Source organism: Myodes glareolus, chromosome 4, assembly GCF_982192425.1.
Source record: "Myodes glareolus chromosome 4, mMyoGla1.1, whole genome shotgun sequence".
NCBI lineage: Eukaryota > Metazoa > Chordata > Mammalia > Rodentia > Cricetidae > Myodes > Myodes glareolus.
The window spans coordinates 16,799,670-16,812,903 of NC_142029.1; the positions used below are offsets into that span (position 1 = coordinate 16,799,670).

Genomic DNA, 13,234 nt, shown 5'->3' on the forward strand with positions numbered 1-13,234 from the left:
CCTGCCTGCTGTGACCCCTTCCTGGGCTCCACTGTGCAGAGAGTAGACAGAAAGTGGGCAGCTCTCCCCATGTAGACCCACATGCCATCCTGGGCTCAATGCATGCCAGGCTTCTCCCCTTAGCTGTTCTGTCTGGTGACCACCCCATCTTGCTGACCACTATGGAGGATTTTGCTTAAGGTGCAGGAGCCGGAAGCTCAAAAAAAAGCTATCTGATTTTCTTCCCCTTGCCAAAGAGGGATCCTGGCAGGTGCATCTATGCCGGGACCCCATCTGGACCCTCTTCTCTGGAGGTCTGTACCATGGGAGGTTGCTTCTGGATAACCTTGGCCCTGTGCCACCCGCCTAAGCTGCTCGTTCCTGGCTTTCATTTCTCTAAGTGTGTGGCCCAGAGTCCCAAGGCTGGCCCAGATGTCCCTGTCAGTGTGGTATACTATTTCCCTCCCCACTGTGTTCAGAACCCTGGGGTGGACCCTGGGTGCTGGGCACAGGGCAGAAGAGGAAGCTTCCTGGCCCCTGAGCTCTCAGGCTCTCAGGGGCAGGCTTGCGGGTGAGGCAGTAGCCGGGGTTCTCTGCAGCTCAGTGTAGCCTATAGGTGCAGGAGATGAGTGTCCTAAGATCCAGGGCCATTAAATGGCTCAAGGAAAGAGTTAACATCCTTGTGTTGTATCAGGCTGTAAATGGTGCTGCTGCAGGACTGCGGCAATCACGGAGGGGCAGTCCCTGACCCAGTCTGTAGGAGGGGAGCCACACCACACACCCAGCAGAGGAAGTCTGGTGCATCCCTCTCTGCCGTCCCTTTGCCCTGTCTCTGTGATCATGGCTGACTGAGGGGTGCCACATGAGCTCTTCCTGCCATTCTACACTTCCGTCCTCTCTCTTAATAGCTGCACCTGCAAAGCCAGAGACTTAAGTGCTCCCGGGCTTTGCCACCAGCCCACTACACCGATGTAAACGCACAGAGACACCTAGGCCTCCCGCACTGGGATTCTGTATCTCTGACAGAGGCAGAGGAAGACAGCACAGCAGTCCTGGAAATGTGGGTGCACCGAGGACACACAGAAAGGCAGGCAGGCCCTCCTACAAGCCACATGTCACACACCTGCTCCCACACTGGTTCATCTCTGGGGCCTCTTAGGGATTTTCAAGTGACTCCATGTGTAGAAAGTACAAAACCAAGGGTGTGAGAATGGCAGTGACAGGTCTGAGATCGGAACCGTGACCTGCCCCTTGACAGCCCGTCTTCTCCCTCCAGCTCCCGTCCTCTCCTCCTCCATTCAAGCTCAAGGGACTTTGCAGGAACAAGTCAGATGTTAAAACAAGAGGGAAGTTAGACAGAGCTTTCCCTTAGGACCACAAAGAGTTAAGTCTCCTCAGCCTAACTAAGAGGTGGTCAGGGTAGGTGAGTGAGATGAAGGGAAGAGGGGAGGGAGGCCCAGGGGAGAGGGTAGGGGGGCGGAGGAGGAAGCTTTTAGCAGGTCGGGGAGTCTGTCAGGGTAATGGCTTTTCCTGGCACAGCTGACTGACTCCTTTGGGCCTTGAGGAGAATCTAGAACTGGAGTTGGGGGCGGGGAGAGTGCTATGATTCCTTCCAGAATAGACCAGTTGACTCCGGACTCCCAGTCCCAATTCTGCATTGTGATCTCGGCCCCTGGTGGAGTTCTAGGTCCCCAGGAACTGAGGGAGCTCAGGTCTTCCTGTACAACCTCAGGCCCCGGAGGCCCTCTCTAAGACCTACATCCCTTTCAGCTGTCTACAAGGCTTCAGATTCCTCTCTTCCTGTCTCCAAAGGCCTGTCCTTGCTAAACAGCCCAGCGGCTGCAGTTGGGGGCTAGAGGAACCGGTGCCTCTTTTCTCAGTACTCAAACCTAGTTCAGTCTCAGGAGGAAGGGACTGGGGTTCGGTGTAGCAGAGGGGTGCACCTTGTGTCCCAAACTCCCCCCAGGGTACAAGAGGAATGTGTCTGACAAACTCCAGGCCTGAAGTTCCCAACCCAGCATAGTGTGAGGGGCCAAACTCAAGTACAGCTGTGCGTGGGAGGGAATGAGAAGCTTCTTGCTTTTTGGTTTTTCCTTCAAGGTCATGACTAAGGGAAAATGCAGTGCCTGCTTCATGCGGGTTACTGCTGGGGGATGGAGATGTGGAAAATCAACAGACATGGATGAAGGCTGGGGAGCATGCGTACCCCCACACCTCCACACCCCTAGCCTCCGAGAGAGAGGGAGGGAAAGCGAGAAAAAGAGAGAGAGAGAGAGCTGTATGTTTGCACATACACATTGGTTCAGTTTGTATGCCCCACTATACCCATTCTTTCCCCTGCCACCCTGATGTGTGTATGTGCATGCGTGTGCATGTATGTATGAGTATGCTCATGTGTATGGAGGCTAGAAGTTGACTGTAGGTATCTCCCTCTTTTGAGACAGGATAGCTGGCCAACAAGGCCCAAGCATCCTCTCGTCTGTGCACCCCAGCACTGCGGTTACAGGCAGCATGGCTTTGCCGTGGGTACTGGAGATGGATCTGAACTCAGATCCTCAGGCTTGCTCAGCTTGTGCTTTGCTGACTGAGCCATCTCTCCGGTGCCCCTTCACCCTCTCCATCCCTGTCCTTACCTTCCCGGCTGTCTGCTACTCTCCAGCTGCCTCTGCTGTCTTCTAGTCCCATCTGAACCTGTCTCCCCCACTTGGCCCACAGCCCTTTGGGCCTCCTTGTCTTATTAGAACTTCAAAGCAAACTGCACAGTGGGCCTGTCTTTTCCTCAGTGCCAATCCCAGGACAGCCCACCAGGAGAGCAAAGCAAAGGGAAGGCCCCAATTCATTCTGTTTTCATTGCTGAAGTCCTAGGGAACTCTTAGTGGGATGAATAGGGCTAAAGCCATGTGCCCAGAAACACCAGGAAGGAAACCTTCAAGCAGATCTTTAGCTGGGTGCATGGCAGACAAAAGGGCCTGCTAGCCTTCAGAGTGGCCCTCTCTGACTCTGTTGATGGCTTTCCTGGAGAACCTAGAGGGAGGTGGGAAGACAGGTTCACACTAGATGTTCTTGAGGTCAACTGCCAGGTGTGTGGTTGGGTGGGCCCGACTATCTTGAGATCAGGAAACCACTGCCCCTCACCCTGCCACCCACCAGCCTCCTTCAAGTCAGCTCCTGAGCCACGGATACCAGGTTCCTTATCTTCTAGGAGGCAAGTGGCAGCCAGACTCCCAGGCCTCAAGTCTACCTTCCTCCTGGAAGGCACTTAGCAGCCTGAAGCCCTCTCCTGAAGGTCAGTCAATCTTCTGCAACAGAGGTAGGAGCTACTGAGCTAGCCTCTACAGTGTGGGTCAATGGTTGCATCCCTGTCTCTCAGGTTATCTACCACGGCTAGCAAGGGAAGGTGTCTGCAGGAGGCAGGGATCACAGAGATGTCTCCAGAAAGAGGACCCTTTCCACAGGGAAGGCTTGCAGACTTGGAGGAGGTCAGGAACTGGCTCACAGCAAGTCACAGGATTGAACAGTCAGGCTTCTGGGCCTCCTGAGTGAGTCCTTTCTGGAGTTTTCTTTATTCCAGGCCCACCTTCAGGGTCCTCTGAGGTCACATAAAGTAAGGGAAAGGGCTGATTCCTGTGGACTTGGCTAAGCCTCGTGGACCTGCTGGACAAGAAGCTGTGTCCCGGGAGTCATTAAAGAGGGGAGGGGCTGACCTGAGACAGGTAGAATCCCATTCAAAGCCCCTCTCATCCCTCTCTCATTTCAGACCCAGCCCAACAGTCAAACCCCCATCTCAATAATTCCTCCTCCTGGCTCCAGTGCTGTTCAAGTCCTTATAGGCTCTAGGCTAAGCAGAGTCTGTCACGTGGGCCATAAATGGAACTGTTATTGTATGCAAAGTGAAGGGCTCTCATCCTGAGTTTCATTGATTAATTACAGTCTAATGAACCATCGCTGACTGCTGATGGTATTACAAGGCACCTGGTGGGCCTCATGCTGGTTAGTCTTTGTCAACTTATATACACTTAGACATACTTGGGAAGGGGAATCTCAATTGAGGAATCTCCTGCATCAGATTGGACAATCGAGCACTTTCTTGACTGCTAACTGATGTAGGAAGGCCCCGCCCATTGTGGGCGGTGTCATCCTCGGGCCGGAGGACCTGGACTACAGCAGAAATGTAGCTCATTTCTGCTACACAAGGCAAGCCGGTCAGAAACATTCTTCCTTGGATTTCTGCTTCAGCACCCATCCTGAGCTCCTGCTTTGGCTTCCCTCCTGAAGGGCTATACCCTCTAAGCCGAAATAAACACTTTCTTTCCCAAGCTGCCTTTGCTCACGGTGTTTATGGCAACATGGAAGCAAACTAGGAGAGCCTTCCTCCACAGGAGAGCTGACTCGAAAGCCAGGAAGGTGTAAGCTGAGGTCAGGGATCCCCTACCAAGGGGAAACTAACTCTGCCATCTATAGGAAATGCCTTAGCTTTGGAAACAGAAAGGAAATCTGGTTAAGCCAAAATTCTTTAAAGTTCAGGCTGGGTGTGTTGGTGCATCCCTGTGGTTCCTCACCTGGGAGGAGATTATCTTAAGTTTGAGGCCAGCCTGGTCTACATAGGCCACTCAGAGCTCTACAGTAAGACCCCTGTCTTAAAAAGCCAAAAAACCAAAATGAGACTTTGACTCTCCACCTCATCCCTGTCCACTTCAGCTGTTCTCAGAGGAACCGTTCATGACGGTGGGGACGCCATCCCTTCTCGGAACTCAGTCAGTTGGGTGGATCTTCCCATATGGTTCAAGAGGGAACTGTGATCCTCAGAACACAATTTCTGAGGTAAACTTAGAGTCAACCTTGTATACTGGGCATTGTCATACCGTGTCCGGGGTGGGGGGAGGCATATTTCCCCGTTTCCCAAAGATGGTCTCTGAGGCTGGGGACAGCACTGGGCCAAAGACAGCATGCTGCCTGCCTCACCTGCAAGCCTCAGGGGCATCTATCCTGGGTCTTTATTGGTGAGGCTCTCAGAAGTCACCTTCTTAGGATAGGGAGTCGCCAAAATCCTGTGTGGGCACATGACAGTTCCTGTGACGAGCTGTGGGTCCGAATGAGACAACTTTAGAAGGTCTTGTGTCTTGAGAGATTCTCAACAGATCAAACATGGACCCTCCTCTCTTCTAGCACCCCCTTGCTTCTGTAAGCAGGGGACCCAGGCCAGACACTGGGGTGAACTTTCCAGCTTCAGAGTTCTTCCTGAATGTTCAGATTTATTATTCCTAGTTCTGAGGTCTGGGCTATCTCCTTGCCCGGATGCTGGGGACTGGAAGACTGTGGACAGAGGACAAAGGAGTGGGGCTAGTGTCACCTTAGCAACTCCTTCCTCCCGTGTACACGACTGACTTCAGGAGTAGGGACCTGACTGGCCATGTCAGGTGCTCGTATCTTATGGCCCAGTCTTGGCCAGTGGGTTCCAACTTAAGTGTGAATGAGGACAAGGGATGGTGGTGGAAAGGCCCATGGAGGTAGCTCCTTTCCTGAAGCTGTGCTGGGCCCCCTTGGCTCAGAGGCTAGAACCCCACCTGTACTGCATCGGCTCCTAGCTCTGCCCTGGAAACAGAAGGCAAGCTCAGGTTCCAAGGGCTGTCCCAGTGGACTAGCCTTAAAGATGGCGGAAGTAAAGCCTGGCTTTAGGGACTGGATCTCTTCAGGGGTCCAGCCCAGATCCTAGCTTCTCTGTTACTACAGGGCCTCATAGCTGGGTCTTGGCTCTATTTTTGCTGGCACATGGACCATCCTCCGAGTCCCCAGCCACAGTTCTGAGCTAGTTTTTGGATCAAATTCCTCCACCACCTTCACAGCACCCAGAGGGAAGATGGGGTCACATCTGCCTGCCCCTCACTCTCTTAGCCCTCTTCCTGGGGGGACAGGAGAGGAATTCTACCCTTTATCCTCTCCAGAGATGAACCCACAGCTTTCTGAGGATGCCGCTGGTGCCACTGAAGGCCAGGGAGGTGGACTGGGGTTCCGGTGCAGAACTCCACATCTGAGTCCTGGTCCTGACTCCAATGCCGTGGATCCAGACTTGTTCCTTAAACACTCTCTCCACTAGTGGAGCCCTGTAGTTAATGGGACCAGATAGGGTGAGGTGGCTCTGTCCATCCCCAGGGCTGAGGAGAGGGCTGGATCCAGGGCTTCTGGGGTTTTCACAGTGCAGTGTGCTGGTGCCTAGGTCGGAAGAGGCTCCGAGGAGAGAAGGGGTGCATAGAACAGGCAACAGTGGAGCCTGAAGCAGTATTTGCAGGTGTGGAGACTGGAGCAATAGCTGGAGGCGGGGAAGGGAATCTGGCCATCCTGGAAATGAGAAAAAGGGAGGCCTCAAGAAGAGACAACGTCCACTCCCACAAGGGACAGTGCCAGGGGAAGTCACTCTCCTGGGAGGAGACCACCAGCCCACAAAGCTGGATGTGGCATTAAGTCTGAGCTGAGTGTGGAGGGGAAATCTATAGGGACCACACTGTAGATTCTAGCTGACCAAGTTTGGCCTGCATTGCAAACTGTGGATTTCACACAGAAATCTAGATTTCAACACAGTGCAGACAAGCCCCAGTTTCCCCAAATCAGAAATCAGTAGGCGGTTGTTCGGGTGGTGGGGGTGCTCTGAGGGAGCCAGGGCCCTTGGCTTTGCCAGGCTCTGCCACACCCCATGACATCACACACCAATGACCTCAGGATTATGTCACAGGTCTGGCCCTGAAGGGGTGGACTTTGGAATTGTTAGTGAAGCCTCTTCTGAGGGAAGCTGTGTGGCTGGGTGGAGAGTGTCACACACCGGGAGGAGTCAAGGACAGGTGGAGCTCTTAACAAAGTTAAGAGGGAAGCCCAAACTCCCTGCTGCACATGGTGTCTGGGGAGGGAGTAGCCCGGTAGGCGCTCTGCACATGCTCAGTAAGAAGCTCTGGAGCCTAGGCATTCTGCCCCATGGACTCCAGAAAGAGCCCTCCCTGCCCTGCTCCTCGCCCTCTCCCCAAGCATGCTTGCTTCTGTTGGGCAGCATTGCCCTCCAGGCTGATTCTCAGGAGTCTGGTGCCCTGGAGAGAGTCCTACTGTCAGGGGCTGAATGAATGTTCAGTTCAGAAGGAGACCTCAGGGGCCTTGTGCTGGGCTGGTGGGGGAACATCTGGAAAGAATGCTCCTAACTACAGTCTGGGATGAGGGTGTCCCAGGCCAGCCCTACTTTATCCACTGCCACCAGCTGTGTTTACAGCCCTGGGACTTAGGGAGGTTCTTACAGAACAAAAATCTGTGAGCCTCAGAAGTGAAACCATATGGAGCAGGTGTGGGCAGGAAATTAAGCTACAGGGCTGAGGCCTTACAGGATGATGGAGTCCCAGGGCCCACCCAGGATCTACTCCCCAGCCTTGTCTCTCTCACCAGGGGCCTCCTTCTGGGAGACAAGGAGCCTTGATCTCTTCTTGAATCAGAGGTCAGATAGGAACTGGTACATTTGTCTGCTCCTCTCCATGGCCTGTCTTCTCAGCCGAGCCCCTCACTGTCCAGGGCCTCAGCCTTCTTGGCTACTTCGAGGGGACAATGTCACTTCCCTCCCAGGGCCCCGTGGTTAGGAATGTGTAGGGAACGGTATTGTTGGTGTGCTTAAAACAGGACAAAATTACACATGAGGTCTTCTTTTTTCCTGGAACTGTCCCTCAAGGATGGCCACTATTAGTGTTAGTTTTGCTAAGTTCAGCCCTAGAGTTGCTGAGGTCACCTATGACTAACTTCTCTGCTCAGATTCTTGCCCTCCGTGACCCATTGGCCAATGCAGGGCGGGTAGGTTCAGAGCACAGGCTGGGTCTCCAGGCTGGTCTCTGCATCTCTTTGGAAGACTCTTGGGGCCTTGATGCCAACATTCCTCTTTCAAGAGAGGAAACTACTGCATAAAAGATCAGTTCAGCCGGGAGATAGAAAGGACTTTGGATTCTGGAATCCTGGGTCTTCGAATGGGAACCCATTCACTGTGAGACCAGAAGGTTCCTAGAAACGCCCTGAGTTGTAAGATGAGGTCTGAAACCTACACACTCTCTGGGCACATTCACCTTAAACGTGCAGTTCTCAACTCTCCGCTTACTGGGACCTCTACTGTCTACTTCCAATGTCCTTTCCAAGTAGTCACAAGGGACGGGACCTTCTGTGACCAAGATCAGGCTCAGTGTGGACCAGGGTCAGGGCTCATGCCTGACTATGACTGACTAACCCTGACCTCTTTCTCACCCTCAGCTCAGCTCAGCGAATCCAGGCCTGGACCTCCCAGGCTGGCTTTGCCCCACTCATTAGCTCAGGGCAACAGGCAGCCAAGGTAGCAACTGCCAGCACTGGCAGTCCTTCCCCAGACTTTGGCCAGGAGTCAGAATTCACAGGCCATCTCCTGGTGCTCCCCCATCCGGCCCACTGGGGTACCCCCACCTGTCAGGGCCATTGCCTTCCCGGTCCCTGCTGGACTGTGACTGACAGGTCTCTCTGTGCCAGGCTGGGAGATAGGTACTGGACACTGGACAAGCTAGGGGAGACCTGGGGCCTGGCACTGGTTCAGCAGACCTGGGTGTGGAGTCTGTCTTGTGCAATACAGCTAGGGCTCTAAAGAAAGACAGTTTCCCACAAGCGAGAGAAAGGCAGCCTACCAGGACTGTACCAACATGGAGGCCAGCATTCATATCCTAGTCCATGGAAAGACTGAGACTTTGAAGGTTAGGGACTAAAAGGCAGGGGCAGTGGGCCAGACTCTGGGTCTTCCTGACCCTAGTTTTACTTCTTTCTACTACCCTGTACCTTTTGTATAGTGGGTTTCATGTGCCCAGCATGAGTGCTGGCTGAGGAGTCCTTACCCTGTGCTTTGCACAGGACCTGCCAGCATTGCCCATTGCCTGCTTCTGCCATCCTCAAGACTCTTCAGACGCTCCCACACAAGTCATTCAGGCATGAAGAGGTGAAGTAACTTTCCCAAAGTCACATAGTAAGTGAGAACAGTGTCACATACAGACACGTACAGACATACATACATACACGTATACAGCAATTACTAGCTTCCAGCTTCTTACATCCTATGGGTTTTGTAATGGGGAAAGAACAGTGAGCAAAAGAGATCTGGCGGTTGCTCTTAGAATCAATAAGACCTGACGAACAGAAAGTAACTAATCATATGAAGGCAGAGCTGTATCACTGTGGAAGTCTATAGTACTGTGGGGGTAGGCAATGGGGAAAATCTGGCCTGGGAGATCAGGGGTCTCTTTTGGGAGGAGGTGAGGTTGGAAGAGGAATGCAAAGGCTTGGGGTGTTGGGGGTACAATGCAAGGACAGGAGGATGCCTATTATGACTGGAGCAAAGGTAGAAAAGAGGAGTCCTGCTGCTGGGAACCTGAAAGAGCCAACTAGTGAAGACTCATCCATACTGGGCACGGAGTTCTCTTCGTCCTGGGAACAGTAAGGAGCCATAAGATCACTTTGGTACCCTGATGCCACAACAGCAAAGAGAAACCTCCCTTAGAAGGAACTTGGCAAATGAGCAAGATTAGATGTACCTAGAACAGGTGAGAAAACATATTGGCCTGTTGGGTGGTGGAGAGACATGATCAAATTCAAAAGAAAAGGGGGGCTTTGGTGCTCTAAGACATAGATTGGATGGGCCAGGATGGGATTCCTGATGCCAGGACGGGCACGAGATGGCATGGAGAATATCAGAAATGGCCTTGGAGGAAACAAGGTGGGCCAACACTTCATGCTGTGTAGGAGAAGGGTGGAGCAAGGCCATAGAGGAAGTGTGAGTAGGGTATCTTGGAAGCCAAGAAAAGAAAGGGCTCGAAGGACAGTGAGTGGTCACCAGGGACTAGTGTGTAGTTGCATTTCATTTGTATTTTAATAAAGTTTGTCTGAAGATCAGAGAGTAAAACAGCCTCACTGGTCAGCCTTGCAGACCAGGCAGTGGTGACACACACCTTTAATCCCAGTAGCCACACTAGTTGCCATAGAAACCAGGCAGTACATCCCTTTAATCCCAGGGTGCACACCTTTAATCCCAGAACTAGAAATAATTGTAAGACAGAAGGAGACAGCTAGCTCTCAGACACAGTCCCATTCTGAGGTTCCTGGAGGTAGGATCACCATTTCTGACTGAGGTCGAGGTAAGAGTCAGTGGCTGTCTGTTTCGCTTTTTAGATATTCAGGTTGAATCCCAATATTAATCATGTATCACTAGTGTTACTAGGAGACCACACAGATGAGATGTCCCTTGGATGTAGTTGAGGTACTGTGCCCGCAAGGAACTAAAGAGAGAATTGTTGCCATGGGGTGGGATTGGAAGGTGGCTTTGCTAAACCAAAGAATAAGCCACTGAACCTGGTTGGCTAGATAGCTGTGGTAACTGGCCTGGCTGGGGCTAATGTCTATGGAGGGGTGAAGCGGTCTGAACCCTTGGGAGCTCCCACTAGCGAAGCAGATGAGTGAGCAGCTTGGGGCTTTGTGTTCCACCCAATACCTCAACTATAAATCTGCCTACTGGAAGAGCAATAAAGCCAAAGAAGACAGAAGAAGTTTCAGATAAGGACCCCAGAATCTCCACCCTGATCTGAGATGGGCCAACACAGACAGGCAGAACTCAGTAAGTCAAGCTGGATGACTAGACTCAGGACATCAGAAAGCAGGGTAAAAATGCTTGGAGTAAGAAGTTATATATACATATATGTGTGTGTGTGTGTGTGTGTGTGTGTGTGTGTGTGTGTGTGTGTTCTGACCTAATTGGGGTCTAATTGGAAAGTAAAAATAGTATGTATTAAAAATGTATAATAGGATTTGACATACTTACCTACTATGAACAATACCATGGAATCAGGCTAACACACTCAGCCCTTCACAGTTATCCTTTTGTGTGTATGTGGTGGGAGTGCCAAGAACTCACCACATTAAAAGTCTACAATGCAATATTAACTACAGTTACCGTACTATAGAGTAGATTCCCAAATGTATTCACCTTGAAGGTAGATGTTTGGACTCTCTGATTGACATCTCCCTATTTTCTACATTCCTAGATCCTGGCACTGTTTTTCTACTCTCTGTTTTGTGAATTCAACAAGATTCTGCATTAAAAGAAATAATGTGGTATTTGTCTTTATATGTCTGGCTTATTTAACTTAACATTATGTCTTCCGTGTTAGAGGAAGTTACATATGACATGTGTATGTATGTGCATATGTGTGTATGTGTGTGTGTGTGTGTAATTTCCCCATTCATTGATGGGCAGATGTTTAAGTTTATTCCATCTCTTCATGTGATGATGCTATAATACAGGGATGCAGACATTGCTTCACGATACTGACTTCATTTCCTTTGGATATGTATACAGAGGTAGGATTGATCTATACTAATCCTATTTTTAATGTCTGAGGAGCATCCATGGTGTTTTCCACTGTATGAATCTGCATTTCTAGCCACAGTGTAGAGCGATTTCCTTCCTTCCACATCCTTACCAATATTTGCATTTAATTAATTAAACAATTAATTTTGTTTGTCTGAGTGTTCATGGGGTGGAGTGGCACATGGGCCATGGTGTATGCGTGGTCAGAGAATAACTTGTGGGAATCAGTTCTCTCTTATATGTGGGTTCCAGGGTTGAACTCAAATTGTCACACTTGGTGACAAACACTTTTACCTTCTGAGTCATCTCAAGTGCCCCAATTCTGGCTACTCCTTGTCTTTCTGATAACAATCAACTTAACAGGTATGGGTGGGATGGCCTTCAGGTTCTGACTTGTACATCTGAGGTGATAAGCAGTGCTGAGCACCTTTTCCTGTCGCCTGCCACCCAGTTGTACGCACTTATTTAAAAGAGTCTCGTGCAGCATGGGCTAGTTTTGAGTTCACTGCATAGCCAAGGATGATGGCCTTGAACTTCTGATCTTCCCCAGTGGCCAAGTGCTGACAAACTAGGTTTGGCTGGGGATCAAACTCAGGGTGTGGTATATGTGAGGCAAGCACTCTACCTTGGAGCTATACTTCTGGCTCCTCTGCCTGCTATTGCTTTGGTTCTCGTTGTTCTTGTTGTTTTGAGACAGGGTCTCACTTTGTGTCCCTGGCTGTTCTGGAGCTCACTTTGTAGACCAGGCTGTCCTGAACTCCCAGAGATCTACTGGCCTCTGCCTCTTTGTATCTGGGATCAAAGGTGTGTGCTGCCTTATCAGGATCCTTTTTAAAAATCCAGTTGGTTTTCTGGTACTGGAGGGTGTAGCTCTCCATACTCTCTGGGCATCGACTCCTCATTAGATGTGTGGTGCGCATGTGTTTTAGCCCATTCTGCTTCTTCAAGTCAGTGGAGATTTTCCTTTGCTGCACGGAGCTTTTCAGCTTCTTGTCACCCACTTGTTTATTTTGCTTTCATTGCTTGTACTTTTGATGTCAAATTAAAAAAAAAAATCGTTGCCAAGACCAATGTAAGGATCCTAGGGGAAACTGTTTACTTCTAGATCTTAACAGTTTCAGATTTTACATTCAAATGTTTATAATTAAAAAAACACACACATTGAAATATCCATATGAGAAAAGACTTTAGTGGACTTTCTTATTGCATACTTTGTTGTTCCACATTGTAATTATTTCTGGGAAGACATCAAACTCTTCCTGGGGGTCTAGGGCCCAACTCTAGAGCCTTGGGAGTTCTTGTTCCTCCCTCTGGGAGTCCTACCTGGGGCTGGAGGTTAGCCCTGAAAGCCAGCTCTTGGTCCTGGCAGCTGGGCCTTCATTCCCAGAAGCCCTCCCTTCTTCTTTTCATTTGCATCTCATTAGCACCACTTGGAGCTGCTGGCAGCTCAGCCTGGAGCTCTGGGACCAGGCTGTAGCCTGGCACAGGCCCTGCTCCCATCATGAAAAAGGAAGTAGGGGTGCATGCCTCTCACTTTTTACACTGCATGCTGTGCTGATGGGTCAGAGGAACCAGGATGTTCTCAGCGCTTCACACTCCTATCCAGGCTCATGTCCCCTAGACTCTCCTCCCTTGCATGTTCCTATGGCAACAGGGTGATGGGGCAAGGGTCTTGGAGCAACACAGCCATCCAGCTCCCCTCCCCTCCACAGCCCAGGCTGGATTGGTGACAAGCAGGGCCTCAATCTCCTGAGATGATCAGTGATAATTGGTTTATGGAAATAGCTGAGAAGCCAAGGGACATTTCCCAATAGAAACCAACCTCCCGCCAAGCAGCTTTCTGCCACCTGTCCCTTCCCTGGTTAA

The 13,234-nt window shown here is 50.9% G+C and overlaps 1 protein-coding gene across 6 annotated transcripts in view; it reads right to left on the bottom strand.

Annotated features, from left to right (window-relative positions):
* The window catches only part of Ccdc33 (coiled-coil domain containing 33), an 84,041-nt gene that overhangs the window by 63,775 nt on the left and 7,032 nt on the right, over window positions 1-13,234 (bottom strand). The gene's annotated exons all lie outside the window — the stretch shown is intronic.